Consider the following 16,457-nt stretch of genomic DNA (forward strand, 5'->3'; position numbering starts at 1 on the left):
GGCATCATCATCAACAGCAACTATGAACAATTCAAGTAATCATATCACAGTTATATTTCTTGCAACATAGGATCGTTCAAACATCAATCATTATTCCAGTATGACAACCATGACCGACATAGTTAATTATGAGAGATCCTTATCACACAATTCAATCCAACATTCAATCGAGTCTGATTTACATGTACACATATGTTTAATCAATTAATTCCTAACAATGCATGTGTAAACAAGAATATAATGGCCGACAACATGATTCTTTTATCAACATCTCATTGGACCTCTCATGCAAATGATAATCACTTTATCATGCTACCTGACAAATAATTAATATGAAGTGATACCCTTGACTTCTGATCACATTATCACTTGACACAAAATTACATGAAGCTTCAATACCCTTATCAAAACGAATCATCCATGTCTGACAATAGTCAATGTTTATATGCTGTTGTTTAACCTAAAACGTGAGGTGGGTTGCAGCTTTATTCACATGACATAACCCTTCTAGCAAGTCACCAATATTCAACACATAATATCAAACAATCTAATCCACATAACCGCATTCATCACGCAACAGATTTTTATATCGGGTCATATGCATTCTTATCACACGGATCAATACATACATAATCACTACGTGCTAACTGTTCATTCATGATATCAGATAAACCAGTGATTTCGATCAAATAATCATAAGTAATCGATTACTAACCTAAGCAGAACAGTGGTACTTCAATCGATGAATTGGACTCGGATGATCAAAACTGCCGTAGGGTTTCACAAGATAGCGAGAGAGAAGAAGATGTCTAGGGTTTGCCAAATAATAGTTTACGTAAAAGTTGGGTGATAACATACTAGAACAGGCCATCATTGGGCCAAAGCCCACTTCCGGTTTTCGTTGCCTCACATGGACGAAAACACATATGTGTTTTCATCAGTGATGGTGTTTTCGATGAGGGTGATTTCATATGGTGGGGTTTTCGGCTAGGTTAGTTAGGTGTAGACCCATGCTTTAAAATAATTAGACAATCTAAATATGTATAATATGTACACACATAATACATATCACAGTTATACATTTATATTGCCTCTCAACAATTATAAACATGCTTAGCAAATGAATACGAAGTTAAATCAGATAGAGACCTTGAAACTCGAGTTGTCACATTATCCCTAACTTGAAAGAAATTTCGTCCCGAAATTTAGCACGTACTCACTGAGGAAGCTAGTTAAGTAGCATGGTTTTTCCTGGGGTGTCACATCCTCCCCCCCTTGATCTGGAATTTCGTCCCGAAATTCCATGGTAGCTTCAGCCTCAGTAGTGGTTGCAACGTTTCCGAATAACTGGGGATACTTGAGTTCCATTTGATCTTCTCGTTCCCAGGTGTATTCAGGGCCACGACGGGAGTTCCAACGAACTCGTACAAGAGGTATTCTAGTGTTCTTGAGGACCTTGACATCCCGGTCCGTGATTTCAACTGGTTCCTCGACGAACTGCAACCGCTCATCGATAGTGAGTTCCTTAAAAGGAACTATGAGGGTCTCATCTGATAAGCACTTCTTCAGATTCGACACATGGAAAACATTGTGAACTGCACCGAGTTCAGCTGGTAGATTTAGCTTGTAAGCCACTTTGCCTGTTTTCTCAATGATCTCGAACGGTCCGACATACCGCGGATTTAGTTTGCCCCGTTTGCCAAAACGAACCACACCCTTCCAGGGTGAGACTTTTAGTAAAACCCGGTCCCCGACCTGAAATTCCAACGGTTTCCTACGCTTATCCGCGTAGCTTTTCTGACGGTCACGAGCTGCCGCCATGCGTTGTCGTATTTGTGCAATCTTGTCCGTGGTGTCCACTATAAGTTCTGGACCCGTGATCTGACTATCCCCCACCTCTGCCCAACAGAGAGGTGACCGACATTTACGCCCGTACAATGCCTCAAATGGAGCGGCTTGTATGCTGGTGTGATAACTGTTATTGTATGAGAACTCCACCAAAGGGAGATGCTTTTCCCAGCTGATGCCGAAATCGATAACACATGCCCGAAGCATGTCTTCTAGAGTTTGAATCGTGCGCTCAGACTGCCCATCCGTCTGAGGGTGATAAGTCGTGCTCATATCTAACCGAGAGCCAAAAGCCTTGTGTATTGCTTGCCATAGTTCTGATGTGAATCGTGCATCGCGATCCGAAATGATAGAGGTGGGCACCCCGTGCCTTGAGACTACTTCTTTCAAGTATATGTCTGCTAGTATGGAAAACTTGTCTGTTTCTTTGATTGCCAGGAAATGAGCAGACTTGGTGAGTCGATCCACGATCACCCAAATAGTATCGTTCCCACGCTGGGATCTAGGTAGGCTTGTAACAAAATCCATGGAAATTTCCTCCCATTTCCACTGTGGTATCTTTGGTTGCTGGAGTAGACCTGCTGGTTTCTGATATTCTGCCTTGACTTTTGCACAGGTCAAGCACTTGCTGACATAGGTAGCGATGTGGGCCTTCATGCTAGGCCACCAATACGTAGTTCTAAGATCGTGGTACATTTTATCCGACCCTGGATGTACCGAGTAGCGCGATTTGTGAGCTTCATCCATCACTAGCTCACGCAAGTCGCCATAAAGTGGGACCCAAATACGCCCTGTTACCTAGTAGGCACCGTCTTCCTTCTGTTCTAATCGTTGCCTTGAGCCACGTAAGGCTTCAGCCCTGACGTTTTCTGGTTTCAATGCTTCCACCTGAGCATTTCGTATCTGTGCGGGAAGATCAGACTGAATAGTGAGCTGCAAAGCTCGTACACGCCTAGGTAGAGTGTCTTTTCGACTGAGTGCGTCAGCCACAACATTGGCTTTGCCTGGATGGTACTTGATGGCGCATTCATAATCATTAAGTAACTCGACCCATCGTCATTGACGCATATTCAATTCCTTCTGCTTGAAGATATGCTCGAGACTCCTGTGATCGGTGTAGATAGTGCACTAGGTACCGTACAGGTAGTGTCGCCATATCTTAAGCGCGAAAAACAACAGCTCCCAGCTCTAAATCGTGCGTCGTATAGTTCCGTTCATGAACCTTGAGTTGACGAGAAGCGTAAGCTATAACTTTATCCCGCTGCATCAATACACACCTAAGACCCTGTATCGATGCGTCACAATAACCCACGAAGTCATCCGTGCCCTCCGGCAAAGAGAGAATAGGCGCGCTGCAAAGCCTATCCTTTAGGTACTGAAAAGCGGTTTCCTGAGTATTACCCCAACGGTAGGTGACACCCTTCTGTGTCAGTAATGTAAGCGGCTGAGCGATCTTTGAAAAGTCCTTGATGAATCGTCTGTAATACCCCGCCAAACCCAAGAATTGGCGTATTTCCGTTGGCGTACGCGGTGCAGGCCAGTTCCTGATCGAATCTACCTTGGATGGATCAACATGAATCCCATCCCTGTTCACCACATGGCCTAAGAAGTGGACTTCACGAAGCCAGAAGTCGCATTTTGAAAACTTGGCGTACAGTTGTTCCTTTCGAAGAAGTTCCAAGATGAGACGTAAGTGCTGCTCGTGTTCCTCCTGACTCTTGGAGTAGATCAGAATGTCGTCAATAAAGACAATTACAAACTTGTCTAGATACGGCTTGCACACCCTGTTCATCAGATCCATAAATACGGCAGGCGCGTTCGTTAACCTGAATGGCATAACAAGAAACTCATTGTGACCGTAGCGAGTTCTGAGTGCAGTTTTGGAGACGTCCTCCTCGTGGACTCTCAGCTGATGATACCCTGACCTTAGATCAATCTTGGAATAGTAACTCGACCTTTGCAACTGGTCGAATAAGTCGTCAATACGAGGAAGAGGATAGCGGTTCTTCACTGTGACCTTGTTCAATTCGCGGTATTCTATGCACATTCTGAAAGTGCCATCCTTCTTTTTCACGAATAGTACTGGAGCTCCCCAAGGCGAAGAGCTTGGACGAATGAAGCCCTTATCCAAGAGCTCTTGTAGTTGCTTTGACAGTTCCTCCAGTTCAGTTGGAGCTAATCGATACGGCGCGCGAGCTATAGGTGCTGCTCCTGGAGCTAGCTCGACTTGAAACTCGACCTGACGATGAGGCGGTAGACCAGGTAAATCTTCAGGAAACACTTGAGGAAAATCACGTACAACTGGAATATCCTCCAATTTCTTTCCCTTTGCAGATGCATCGGTGACAAGTGCCAGAATGGCGGTGTGGCCCTTACGCAAACACTTATGAGCCTTCAAGAAAGAGATGATGCCAACCACAGCACCACTCTTGTCGCCTTGAACTTCGAGAGGTTCTTGACCAGAACGAGGAATGCGAACAATCTTTTCTTTGCATAGGATTTCTACTTGCTGTTGCTGCTGGCGATTCTGATCTGCAGGCCGTGGGCTCCTAAATCCTTAGCTTCATGGCCCATCTTGAGACACCTCTGGGAATGTCCCTCGTTGCAGTAACCACTATGGTGTCTGTTGCATTTGTTACACAGTGGGTGAATTCCCCGATATCCACCCTGCCCCTGACCACCAGAAGTTGGCTGACCTGGGCTCTGGTGATCACTATTCTTGCGCTGCTGCTGCGCTTGAGATTGAACGGTAGCGGAACCCTTGCTTGAATACCCATCCCATTTTCGCTAGTTGTCACTAGGAGTAGCGGGAGTAGCAGAAGTGGTAGCGGTAGTAGTAGCGCTGATACAACTAGGCTGCCTGTTCTGTTCCACTGCCTAATCCGTGAGGCGATGAGCAAAACGCTGAATGTCTTGGATGTTGTCGAGGTGAGCCGATGTCACATGGCTCTGAATCTCTGATGCTAGACCCTTGAGGTACAATTCGATGCGTTTGATTGGAGGGTCCACCATGGTTGGACACAAGATGGCCAGTTCGTTCGACCGTTTCGTATAAGCTTCAAATTCTGACCCCGTCATTTTCAGATGATAAAGCTCCACTTCCAACTTGTGGATGTCATCACGCGTGCAGTATTCTCGTTTGATGAGTTCCTTGAAATCGTTCCAAGGTGTGGCGTTAGCAGCTGCCAACCATAAAATCTGAACTTGCACGTTCCACCAGGTTAGCGCGATTCCTTCTAATGTGCCAGTGGAGTACTTCACCCTGCGAGCCTCAGGGCATTCACACATCTCGAATACCGACTCGAGCTTCTCAACCCAATGGAGGAGTCCAACCGCTCCTTCTGTGCCACTGAATGTGCCTGGACGACAGTCCATGAAGTTATTGAATGTGCAGATAGGTTGCTGTGCGTTCTGACCCGTTGTGCGAGGAAAATAGGTCAAGGTTAAGCGCAAGAGTTGGGTCACGAGAGTAGGATTCTAACATCTTAGGATAGATTTGGAATAGCAGGTTATACCTCCTGCTTGTGCGGCTGCAAGCGCCGCAGCAACTTGTTCGTTAATGAGAGCCGTCAACTGGGCTTGAGTCATGTTAACACGTCCAAACATGATCGAGTAGTAAAAGTAGCATAAGTGTGAATGGTTCGCGAGTAGTGCGATGACAGAAGAGTGTAAGCACATAGGTATTCTCATGTAATAGTGTCATGTGTATCTAAGCATACTACGAGCAAAGTTCTATGAAATTCTAGCAAGCAGGTAATAGACATAAACCTTATTACCCAGGATGTCGAGTCTTGCACGTGGAGCGAAGCGTCGTTGTGGATCGTTGAGAGCACTGTTCTGGTTATAGTCTGGTTTTAATAAAATGTTTTCCCATATTAAAACCTAGTTCTCTATAACCAATGGCTCTGATACCAATCTGTCACACCCCAAAAATCCACACGCGGAGTACCACCGCTTGGAGGCGTGACTGACCAGGATCAAGCCACCAATCATATTGAACATATAAGTAAGAAGTAAAATAAATGTAATCCATCACAATACAATTGGTGTTCCAACAAAACATAATCTGAGTAGCGGAAGCATAAGTATGTAAACCCAATGTAAATCATAAGTTCAAATGTTTAAATATTTAGCATGGCATCCCCGATCCATGTCCCACAACGACTTGCTCCTCCCTGTGCAAGCTCCATATGTACCTAAGGTCCTGCAAGGCATGCAGCAGAGAGTCAACAACTAGTTGAGCGAGTTCACAGTTAATAGTTCAGTAATTGTAATAGTATAGTAAGCCTTGTGTTCGTTCATTAAGTCATGTATCGTATTAGTTTCCATCGCGGGCCCTCTCGGCATGTATGCGAAGATTTGGGGAAATACTCCCAAATATCCTAGACTATTTATATTTGTATCGCGGCCACCCTGGCATTACTTGCGAAGTTTTAGTGTGTATAGTTCGCGGCCTTCCCAAGGCATGTGTGCGAATGATTAGTCATAATATCGCGGCCAACCCTTGGCGTGTATGCGAAGATCAGTTCAATTGGTATACTAGTCTAGCCGTATCTCATCATTTACCATCCTCACCCTGAGGACCATATAATTAAGTTCCACTAACTAAGTATGCACGAATAAATCATCCAATCCCATTCCCACCCTGGGAACCCCATGCCTTGGCTGTGTGAACTCACCTTGGTTTGCTCGGTATGCTAAGTATGTGCTCACAGTTAATCAGTCACGTCCTAAAGTACGCACGTATACATAATCAGTTTCGAGTTCGAAATGTTTCACATGAAATCTATGTCATAAAGTGCTTAGCAATTAACGTCATGTATCACGTAAGCAGTTAAATCAATTAACAGGTTTAACAGAGTTAATGTACCACAGAATTAACGTATCAACAGAGTTATCATTCTAACAGGGTTATATAACTTAACCGAGTTAACAGAGTTAACAGAGTTACTAAACTAGTAATGTTATAAACTTAACAGTGTAATCATGTTTGTCATAATCAGGTAATCTAACAAGAGTTAACAACTTAACAAGGTTAATGACTTAACAAAGTTTGTACCATTAACAGAGTTACAACTAACAGAGTTAAATAACTAACATAGTTACTTAACCAATAAAGTAAACTATGCATGACACTTCAACGAAATCCTGTAATGGCGAAATCACCTATAGCCGAAATCCCTTTTTGGGCCGAGAACAATCTCTGGGCCGAAATCACTTTGGTGATTTCGTTGGATATGGGGATTTCGTAGAGTAAGGGTTTTCGTCGGAGGCATCATCATCAACAGCAACTATGAACAATTCAAGTAATCATATCACAGTTATATTTCTTGCAACATAGGATCGTTCAAACGTCAATCATTATTCCAGTATGACAACCATGACCGACATAGTTAATTATGAGAGATCCTTATTACACAATTCAATCCAACATTCAATCGAGTCTGATTTACATGTACACATATGTTTAATCAATTAATTCCTAACAATGCATGTGTAAACAAGAATATAATGGCCGACAACATGATTCTTTTATCAACATCTCATTGGACCTCTCATGCAAATGATAATCACTTTATCATGCTACCTGACAAATAATTAATATGAAGTGATACCCTTGACTTCTGATCACATTATCACTTGACACAAAATTACATGAAGCTTCAATACCCTTATCAAAACGAATCATCCATGTCTGACAATAGTCAATGTTTATATGTTGTTGTTTAACCTAAAACGTGAGGTGGGTTGCAGCTTTATTCACATGACATAACCCTTCTAGCAAGTCACCAATATTCAGCACATAATATCAAACAATCTAATCCACATAACCGCATTCATCACGCAACAGATTTTTATATCGGGTCATATGCATTCTTATCACACGGATCAATACATACATAATCACTACGTGCTAACTGTTCATTCATGATATCAGATAAACCAGTGATTTCGATCAAATAATCATAAGTAATCGATTACTAACCTAAGCAGAACAATGGTACTTCAGTCGATGAATTGGACTCGGATGATCAATACAGGCCATCATTGGGCCAAAGCCCACTTCCGGTTTTCGTTGCCTCACATGGACGAAAACACATATGTGTTTTCATCAGTGATGGTGTTTTCGATGAGGGTGATTTCATATGGTGGGGTTTTCGGCTAGGTTAGTTAGGTGTAGACCCATGCTTTAAAATAATTAGACAATCTAAATATGTATAATATGTACACACATAATACATATCACAGTTATACATTTATATTGCACCTCAACAATTATAAACATGCTTAGCAAATGAATACGAAGTTAAATCAGATAGAGACCTTGAAACTCGAGTTGTCACATTCTTGTACTTTTGATGGTGTCCCAACGTAATGGATTTCCATTGTTATTATTGTCGCTCGAGTTACGAGGTAGATGATCAAACGAAATAATGTTTGATATTGATATATGTAAGAGATTCTTGATAAAGGAATCTAGATTTATTATTGACACATATGCTTGTGCGTTATTCCAAATTGTCAATCCTTATAGTTTTTGGATTTCCTTATAGATATACATATCTATATAATCATATATTTCACATGCTGTAATATACATGCCCTTCATAAGGTTAATGTATTTAATAGATTCATATTTCTAAAAACTAGTCAGATATCAGGTCATGATACTATTTAGGGAAATCTTGTCACTGGTTTGACATATTATATACCTGCTTACCCGGTTCTAGCCGGAGAGGTAACCTCAGTATATCTGGATAAACTGGAGAGTCTGCTACACCATACCCAGTCTTGCCGGAAAAGAAATTTGTATTCCCATAAATAGTATTTTTCTTAAATCATGATTTAGAAAGTGCATTATGACTTTCAACAAGGACTAAGCAAATTAGGCTTCTCATGACGGATCATGTTCTAGAACAAAGTAGTACTAATAAATAAGAAATAACAGTGGTCAAGTGTTATTTCTTATTTATTATACTTGCAACGTTCTTGTTATTATCCTTACGACATACCAAACCCATCGCACTTTATTTACACAAGTATTTAGCTTATCTCGAAGCTTATACTAAGGCATCTTTTCTTAGGTTCAAGTCTAAATGCTATCATGTGTGCTACCAGTTAATAGCAATTTCCTAACTCTTTTATTTAGGCTTAGGTATTATTATCACAACACCTATTGGCTTAAATCAGTGGCTCTGATACCACCTTCTGTCACGACCCCCGACCCCACCCTGGACGGAATCGGGAGCCGCGAACAACCAAGTGGTACCGGTGGTTATTTAGAAAAACATTGCAGCAGAAATTTCATCAGGACCGTGAGTTAGGAAAAATATCAGAGTTTAGAAACACCGGATTTTATTTATTAAATAGATGGGATAAACCCATGTTTTACAAAGGTAGCTTTAATATGGGATATACCCGATTACATGAAATGAAAATTCTTAATTTAATTTAATTGATAAAATGAGCCACTTCTGTAAGTCTTGTTGGTGTCATATCCAACTCTTACTCCAATCTACTGTAATTACCTGAAACGTGTTTTAAAAAGGTTTTGTCAGTAGGAAATACTGAGTGAGTTCATCCATTTTTGAATAAAAATATATTTGTTATAATTCACAGTATTAAGAGTTTTTACATTTGCTTCTTTAAGATTGGCAAAGACTTAATCACTGCAAAGTATAACTAGAAAACGGTGTTATAATTTACAGTATTAAGAGCAATTACAATGTTTATATATATCAACCAATTACCCCAAATCGGTATTTGTCACTCGACTCGTTTCGGTGACTATGGTCATATCACCCATTGGCTAACCCGATGTCCAATGGTGAAGATTATCAAGTAATGTATACAAAACCCCACAGACCAGCAGTAATTGAAGATTACAAAGACTTAATCCCTGTAATTATAACTTTGAAAACAAACATGATTTTGAAAGCAAGTTTGGTAAAAAGAGAATGATTCACTTTATAAGCATGCAGTATTGATTTAACAAGCTTCTTGATTCAAATTCTTCTGAGAATTAGCATCTACTTTGATTGTAAGTGTATGGGGTAGAGTTTAGCCTACTGATAAGCCTGATAACCTAATTTAAACAATAATGCACACGAACTAGGTCAGTAACTAATACAACATTTACGATAGCTCACGAGATTTAAACCCTCACGACAAATGACAAAGTGCAATACTTAAACATCCAGCGGATTCGCGACGAATGACAGAGTATAGCCCGAGTTCGGGCAACACTCAAACATCCTGTCGGAATCACAACGAATGAAAAAGTATAAACCCAATTTGAGCAGCACTTAAACATTCATCGGATAGTTTCAATCGATCGAACATTGAATCGTAGCAGCGATCGAGTTAATACCTTGTATCGTAGCAGAATTTTGTGTTGTGTGTGTGTTTTGAACAAGAAAGTGAATAACACAGTGTAGGAAACAAATTTGAACTTCGAACCAACGCCAGAAATCAATTGCCAAACTCCCCTATTTATACTGAAAATTTGGGACCTTCGCGTGACGCGAGGGGTCACATAGGGGCGCGTCGCGTGACGCGACGGTTCTCACTCTACCATAGGGTAGCCACGTGTCCAACTAGCTTGTGTGAGTCGATGGATCGAAGAAATTTGATTCTTACAACGAGTTATGAGGATAATTGTCAAGTAGGGAATACCCCCCCCCCTGAGTTTTAGGGGCCCTGATCCTAATTCTGATTGTTCTGAAAATTTTAGGGGTTATGCAGGATTACTTGGGGGTCTTAATTAGGGTTTCCTTTTGGATAATAAGTCATAAGAAATAGAAATTTTTAATGGTTGTTACACAATCAACACACAACGCAACACTATTTATACGCTAACCATTACTACATGCTACGTGTTATTCGATGAATGCTTGTATGTTATGTTAACACAGTGATTGTTGCCTGACACCTCAGCAACGATAGTATTATAGTTTGGACTCAGCACCTGTCATGGACATGGGTTGTTAAGGGCTTTACTTCACGTGTCCCAGTGGGGATATGTGTTGCACATTCTACAACTCCCAGTCACGTCTGTGCATATTTCTCTGTCGATAACCTACTAGCCTTCACTTTATACATGTTACATGCTGGTTATGCGTAGACTATTTTGAACTCTATATACTATTATCAAATTTGTATGCTCACCTTTACACTATGTGTATTAACCTTTATTTTAACGTATGTGACAGGTGTTTAGGATGCCTGCTAGGAATTGTTGTGCATTACCTGCTTTTGTGGAATCAAGTAGGAGGGAGTTTAGAAACAAACAAACAATTTAAATTTGAGTTTTCGAGACATTTTCCTTGCTTTGTAGTTGTTGCCCGACTACCTGCCATTGCTTTGTAATTGCCCTTTTTCGTGTGGAATGATATTGTTGTGGGTTTATATATATAAAAAAAATAAATCTGAGTTGTCGAGACAGTTTCATTTGTTTTTGAGATAATATGTCTGTAATAATTATTTTACTGAATATGTTTTGGTATGGGACTTAACGTTAAATATTCGGTAATATTAATTGTTATGGAATTCTCTTGAACAATCTGTTTCGCTCAGTGTCGCGCCCCGATGTTTCCGCCATCGGTTGGGGTGTGACAATAGAGTACCTGCATTCTCATTCTCATTTCATACTCAAGACACCGAATTAGTAACTTAATACTCAACTTATTTAAGCTATACAAACACATACACAAGATTCCGTTCATTCATGCACAATAAATCCTACTTCATGTATAAGTACCTACCCGCGTATGTTTATACACATCTCATACCCACATACATACATGCAAACATACTTACGTACATATATACTTACATAAATACATAAATACATTCATACATACATACTAACTCTTACATACCACTTACATAATTCCCTACGAATTACAGATGTATCCTAGTTACAAACTTCCATGTAATAAGACATGTACGAACAAACTTATATACATACTCACTCCTACTCATGATTATTATAAGTTTAAGCCTATTGGAATGAAGTTAAATCTATACATACATACCCACTTTCTTAATTCATTACCCCGCATACTCGCTCACACATCATAAACGCTTTTTAAATGTCTTTCGGATATGTTTCGGATCTTAAGAATGAGTTCCGTACTCACCCGTAACTTACCAAGCCATTTGGTAGGGTTGAGGAACATTATAAAAACTTAACGAGGCTAGGAATGGGTTCACGGGGTCCGAATTTGAAGAAAAACGAAGAATTGCATAAACTTTTTATTTTGTATCTGACCTCCACCGTAATCTACGTTAGCTACCGTAGCATACGGTGGCCATGAAATCCTTACGGTGACAACTTACTGCCTTACGGTGGAAAAATGGCTTCAGCACCTACCGTAACTTATGCTGGCTACCGTAAGTTATGCTAGCGCCCAGATCAGCTTTCCAATTTAATACCAAAACTCGCATAACTTGCTCGTTTTGCATCCGTTTCACTTGAAACTTGTTTCTAATTGTTCATAAAACATTTCCCTACCTAAATAACTAAAAATCCATACCTTGAGGTCCTTAAACTTTATAAATTACATTACCGTTACACGATTCATGCATATATGTTCGACCTGTTTGATTTCGCCATGCACTTTTCGTTACCTTGTGAACTATTAACAACTTATTACGACTTTCCTTTCCATTTACTTACCTTCTCATTCATTCCTACAAGACTCCTAACCTTCATAAATAGACTTTAATTATATACTAAGAAGTGAGGTTCGAAACTCACTTACCTTGTGCATCCGTGTTCGTAACCGCTTCCTTGCCTCATCTTGACCCATTTGCCTTCCATGCTCATGCGATACCTATCCTTTCATGCCATCAATCCCACGACATTGTTAGTATATATGTTCATTCCATATCAACATCCATTTTAAATTCATAGTTACATTGACTTTTCTTAATGGATTATTCATCAACATGCATAAGACACGAATCGGCAATCACATTGTTCCACATCTATGAAATCTTATTCCTCACTATACATAGCACATAATTAGTCTAACTTATATCACATGATTCCTCATAATCTTTCATTCATATTCGTAAATCTAACCATGCTATTAACTTATTCGTTAACTTTTTAGAAAGTCAACGATCAAGCATACAAACTCCCAACTTAGTAACTTATGTCCATATTGATACCATATATATTTCATAATCATGTTTTAGAACGCATTCAATCACTCGATCAATTAATTACACCATACACATGTATAAACAATTCATTACAACTAACGCTTTCATCATCCTACAATTTCAACCACATTCAAAGTTAGTACTTTAACATAATCTCAGTGTCATTCTTTACTAATAAACCCAGAAGCTACACATTTAGTGTACATCCATTTCTAGATTACCATTGACAACTAGTCCGACACATGAGGTGCACCACGCCATTCAAGTATAGAGTACAAACTCCTAAAACATACTTTTTACCAAAATCATCTCGTTAACTAATACCCACACGTATTCCATGAAAACATATATCTCATGCTAATTTCACTATCAAACACCTCATTATCACATTCTATACCTAACTACCAAATTCTTGCATACAAATTTCACCTTCTAACTTCAGCTAGTCATTTCATCAAACACTTGGCGCGCATACAAATTTTTAAGCTTAATGTACAAGTATTTTCATACTTTTTATTCCTAGCTCTTCCTTTCAATCATCAATAATACAACATATCCAACTAATTACATACCATGTTCTACCTAACTAGCAAGGATTAATCACATACAACATAATATATCAAGAATTTAAACAAAGATTGGACATGGGTGACATACCCATGTCGCCGCTTTTACTAACCCAAGTGGGTTTCATCTTTAAACATCAATTAACATCAAATCTTGTATAATTCACCTTCCATATGATAATTCTAACATATATTCATGCTTAATTTTACTAAATTTCGTGGATTGATCATAAGCCACTTCATCCAAAAATCATCAAATTCAAAATTACAACTTACCATATGTTTGTTAGGATTAGATAGTGAGAAATATTCATCCCTGCAATGCTTTCCATTCGATTTTGTCTTTGATTGGGCTGAATTTGTGTTGTTGTTCTTGAGAGCTAGGGTTTACACCCCTCTGCTCTTTCTCCTGGTCGATCCCACCACGCACACACACTAAGTGTATGAGGTTTTTAATTTCTTTTATAAACTTAACCCATTCACTCAATTAGTCCCTCATGTTTGCTTTGCTTCTCTTTTTGTCACAACTAAATTCCTACTACAAAACTTATACTTTATCTATTTTTAAATGGATTATTTAATAAAGGTTAGTAAAACCGCTTTATACCATATATCATGGAAACATACTAGGGAATTTGACATTTCGGTTTTTGGGGCGTTACAAGTCTACCCTCCTTAAAGGAGGTTTCGTCCCCGAAACATTTCTCATTCCAACTAGACCAATTCTACTCTTACCTTTTTCAGTTGTTCATCCACAATACTTACTACAGCATAAACGCATCCGGGATCTTGGCAAACGTTTTATTCATGCATAAACGTAATTATACACATCATCCCTACGTTCTTAAATTAAGTAAACTTCTTTCATAACTACATGTAAATTGGAATCTGTTACAGAGCTCTTATTAGTGTTATATCCACTTTATAATGCTAGATCCTAGCACAATCGTCGCTATTGGTCGTACAAACTTTAGTTTTACGGCTTGTTTATGTCTTTCTAATTAGGCATAACGTATTCATACATTTGTTAATAAAGATAAATCGATTTATATAATCACTTTCTAATTCATAATTGCTAGCTAAACATTTTACTAACCTTGATCTCGTTAGATAAACCAACGGTTTGTGACCCGAATCATTTTGTTCCTTCATGAGTTCATGCAATACCTAGATTGATCGCATCCGTTCATTTTTTTGAGCTTCCGCCTAGGCGCATCCTTTCAACAATTGTCTCGTTCAGATTAACATGGCCAACTAACCCAACATCAAAGTTTGCATTTTCTGACGGTACTTGCCACTAATACGTTCCCTTCAAGTGCTTATTCCATCCGGCGTTTTTAAGCATCCACCATTCTTTCATAACTTTCTTGCATGTACACTATAACATATCACACTTACCAAATCCTTACATACAATACTTTCATTTCGTTAATTATTTTGCCAACCAAGTACTTCTAATCATGTACATATTGAAATACACGTTTGTACTCCTACAAAATCAAGCATACTTGTAAGACATTTCCTAAGCTTTTCTTGTGAAAGTTTTCTTTCATCTCTACTTACATGAGTCATTCACCTGAATCCTAACCCATCATTCGTTATGACTCTCATAGGTCGATTACTAACTCATCTCACATGTGACTTATTCGGAGCTTATTCCTTTCAAATAAGGTTTCTTGCTACTACAATAGCTTTCATCGGTATTTACTTACTTAATGAATCAAATACTTCATGCTAGTTGAATATTACTTGCTTAATAATTAACAACTTAACTTTATTTAACTTTTCGGAAATCCAACTGTAATACATTCTTAGCTACATTTTATCTACTACCCAATTCTGACACACCCTTCTCTAGACGAGCCATAAGCTCCTACCGAAAGCATAATCGTTAATACATACCTGGCGTGAGTCAAAATCATTAACTCGTTATCCATACCTTGCGACGGTCATTCCTTCCCAATTTGTAACATTGCATGACCATACATTGTGCTCATCTGTAAGTATAGGACTTGACAGTTCAAAACGTTAAATACTGGTTTCGAATGACGTTCACCATTTGATCTGTATGACTCATTTGTTCCTTCAACCATTCTTTCATACTACGTATTTGCATAAATATATTTATATATGTAAAAGTTGAAATCAGAACTTGGATAATATCCGCTTTAGAGAATATTTACTTACTTGGTCCGTACTTACTTATGAATTCGGACTTTTCATTATTATCATTCATTCTTACTTGTTTGATCCGTCTTTCTTACGGATTCAAACTTTTCATTCTACTTTTCATTCCTTCCTATGTTTTGAATCCGTCTCTCGGATTCCCACATATCATTCATATCTTTCATTCCTTTCATTTTTCGAATCCGCCTTGCGGATTCTAAAATATCATTCATACATTCCATTACTTTTATGTTTGAATCCGTCTCGCGGGTTCAAACACATCATTCGTACATTCCCTTACTTCTATGTTTGAATCCGTCTCGCGGGTTCAAACATATCATTCATACATTCCATTTATATGAGGTGCTTTAAATTTTCTTGAGAGTCTTATAATTCTCACCCACACGTCCACCTAATACTCAATCCTTTCGGACATACCTGTAACAATTATCACGGTCTCACGAACGTCATATATTTCTTGCCTACTGGCCAGGTACGTAATCCACATACTAGTTTCGTGCCTTCATGTAATCATCGCCTTATGTCCGAAGAATTAGGTTTCGGCACGTGTAACATTTCAAAACTTCATTACTATTCCATCACTATGCTTCATTTAAAATTTTCGTTCACTTAATAGGTTTTACTATTACATGCACTCACATGTTAAATTTACGTACCTGGGTCAATTTGTCTTATTACATGCCT

The 16,457-nt window shown here is 39.1% G+C and overlaps 1 long non-coding RNA gene across 2 annotated transcripts; it reads right to left on the minus strand.

Annotated features, from left to right (window-relative positions):
- Positions 1-6,017: 6,017 nt before the first annotated feature.
- LOC110881503 lies at positions 6,018-14,004 on the minus strand. Of its 2 annotated transcripts, none has more exons than XR_002559761.1 (3): positions 13,863-14,004; positions 12,615-12,686; positions 6,018-6,052 (listed from the first exon to the last, which is right to left on the minus strand). It is a non-coding gene; the product is annotated as an uncharacterized LOC110881503 (long non-coding RNA). The 2 variants fall into 2 exon arrangements; XR_002559762.1 differs by lacking the exon at positions 6,018-6,052 and adding an exon at positions 6,545-6,578.
- Between the last annotated feature and the right edge of the window lie 2,453 nt (positions 14,005-16,457).

This window comes from Helianthus annuus, chromosome 10 (assembly GCF_002127325.2).
Source record: "Helianthus annuus cultivar XRQ/B chromosome 10, HanXRQr2.0-SUNRISE, whole genome shotgun sequence".
NCBI lineage: Eukaryota > Viridiplantae > Streptophyta > Magnoliopsida > Asterales > Asteraceae > Helianthus > Helianthus annuus.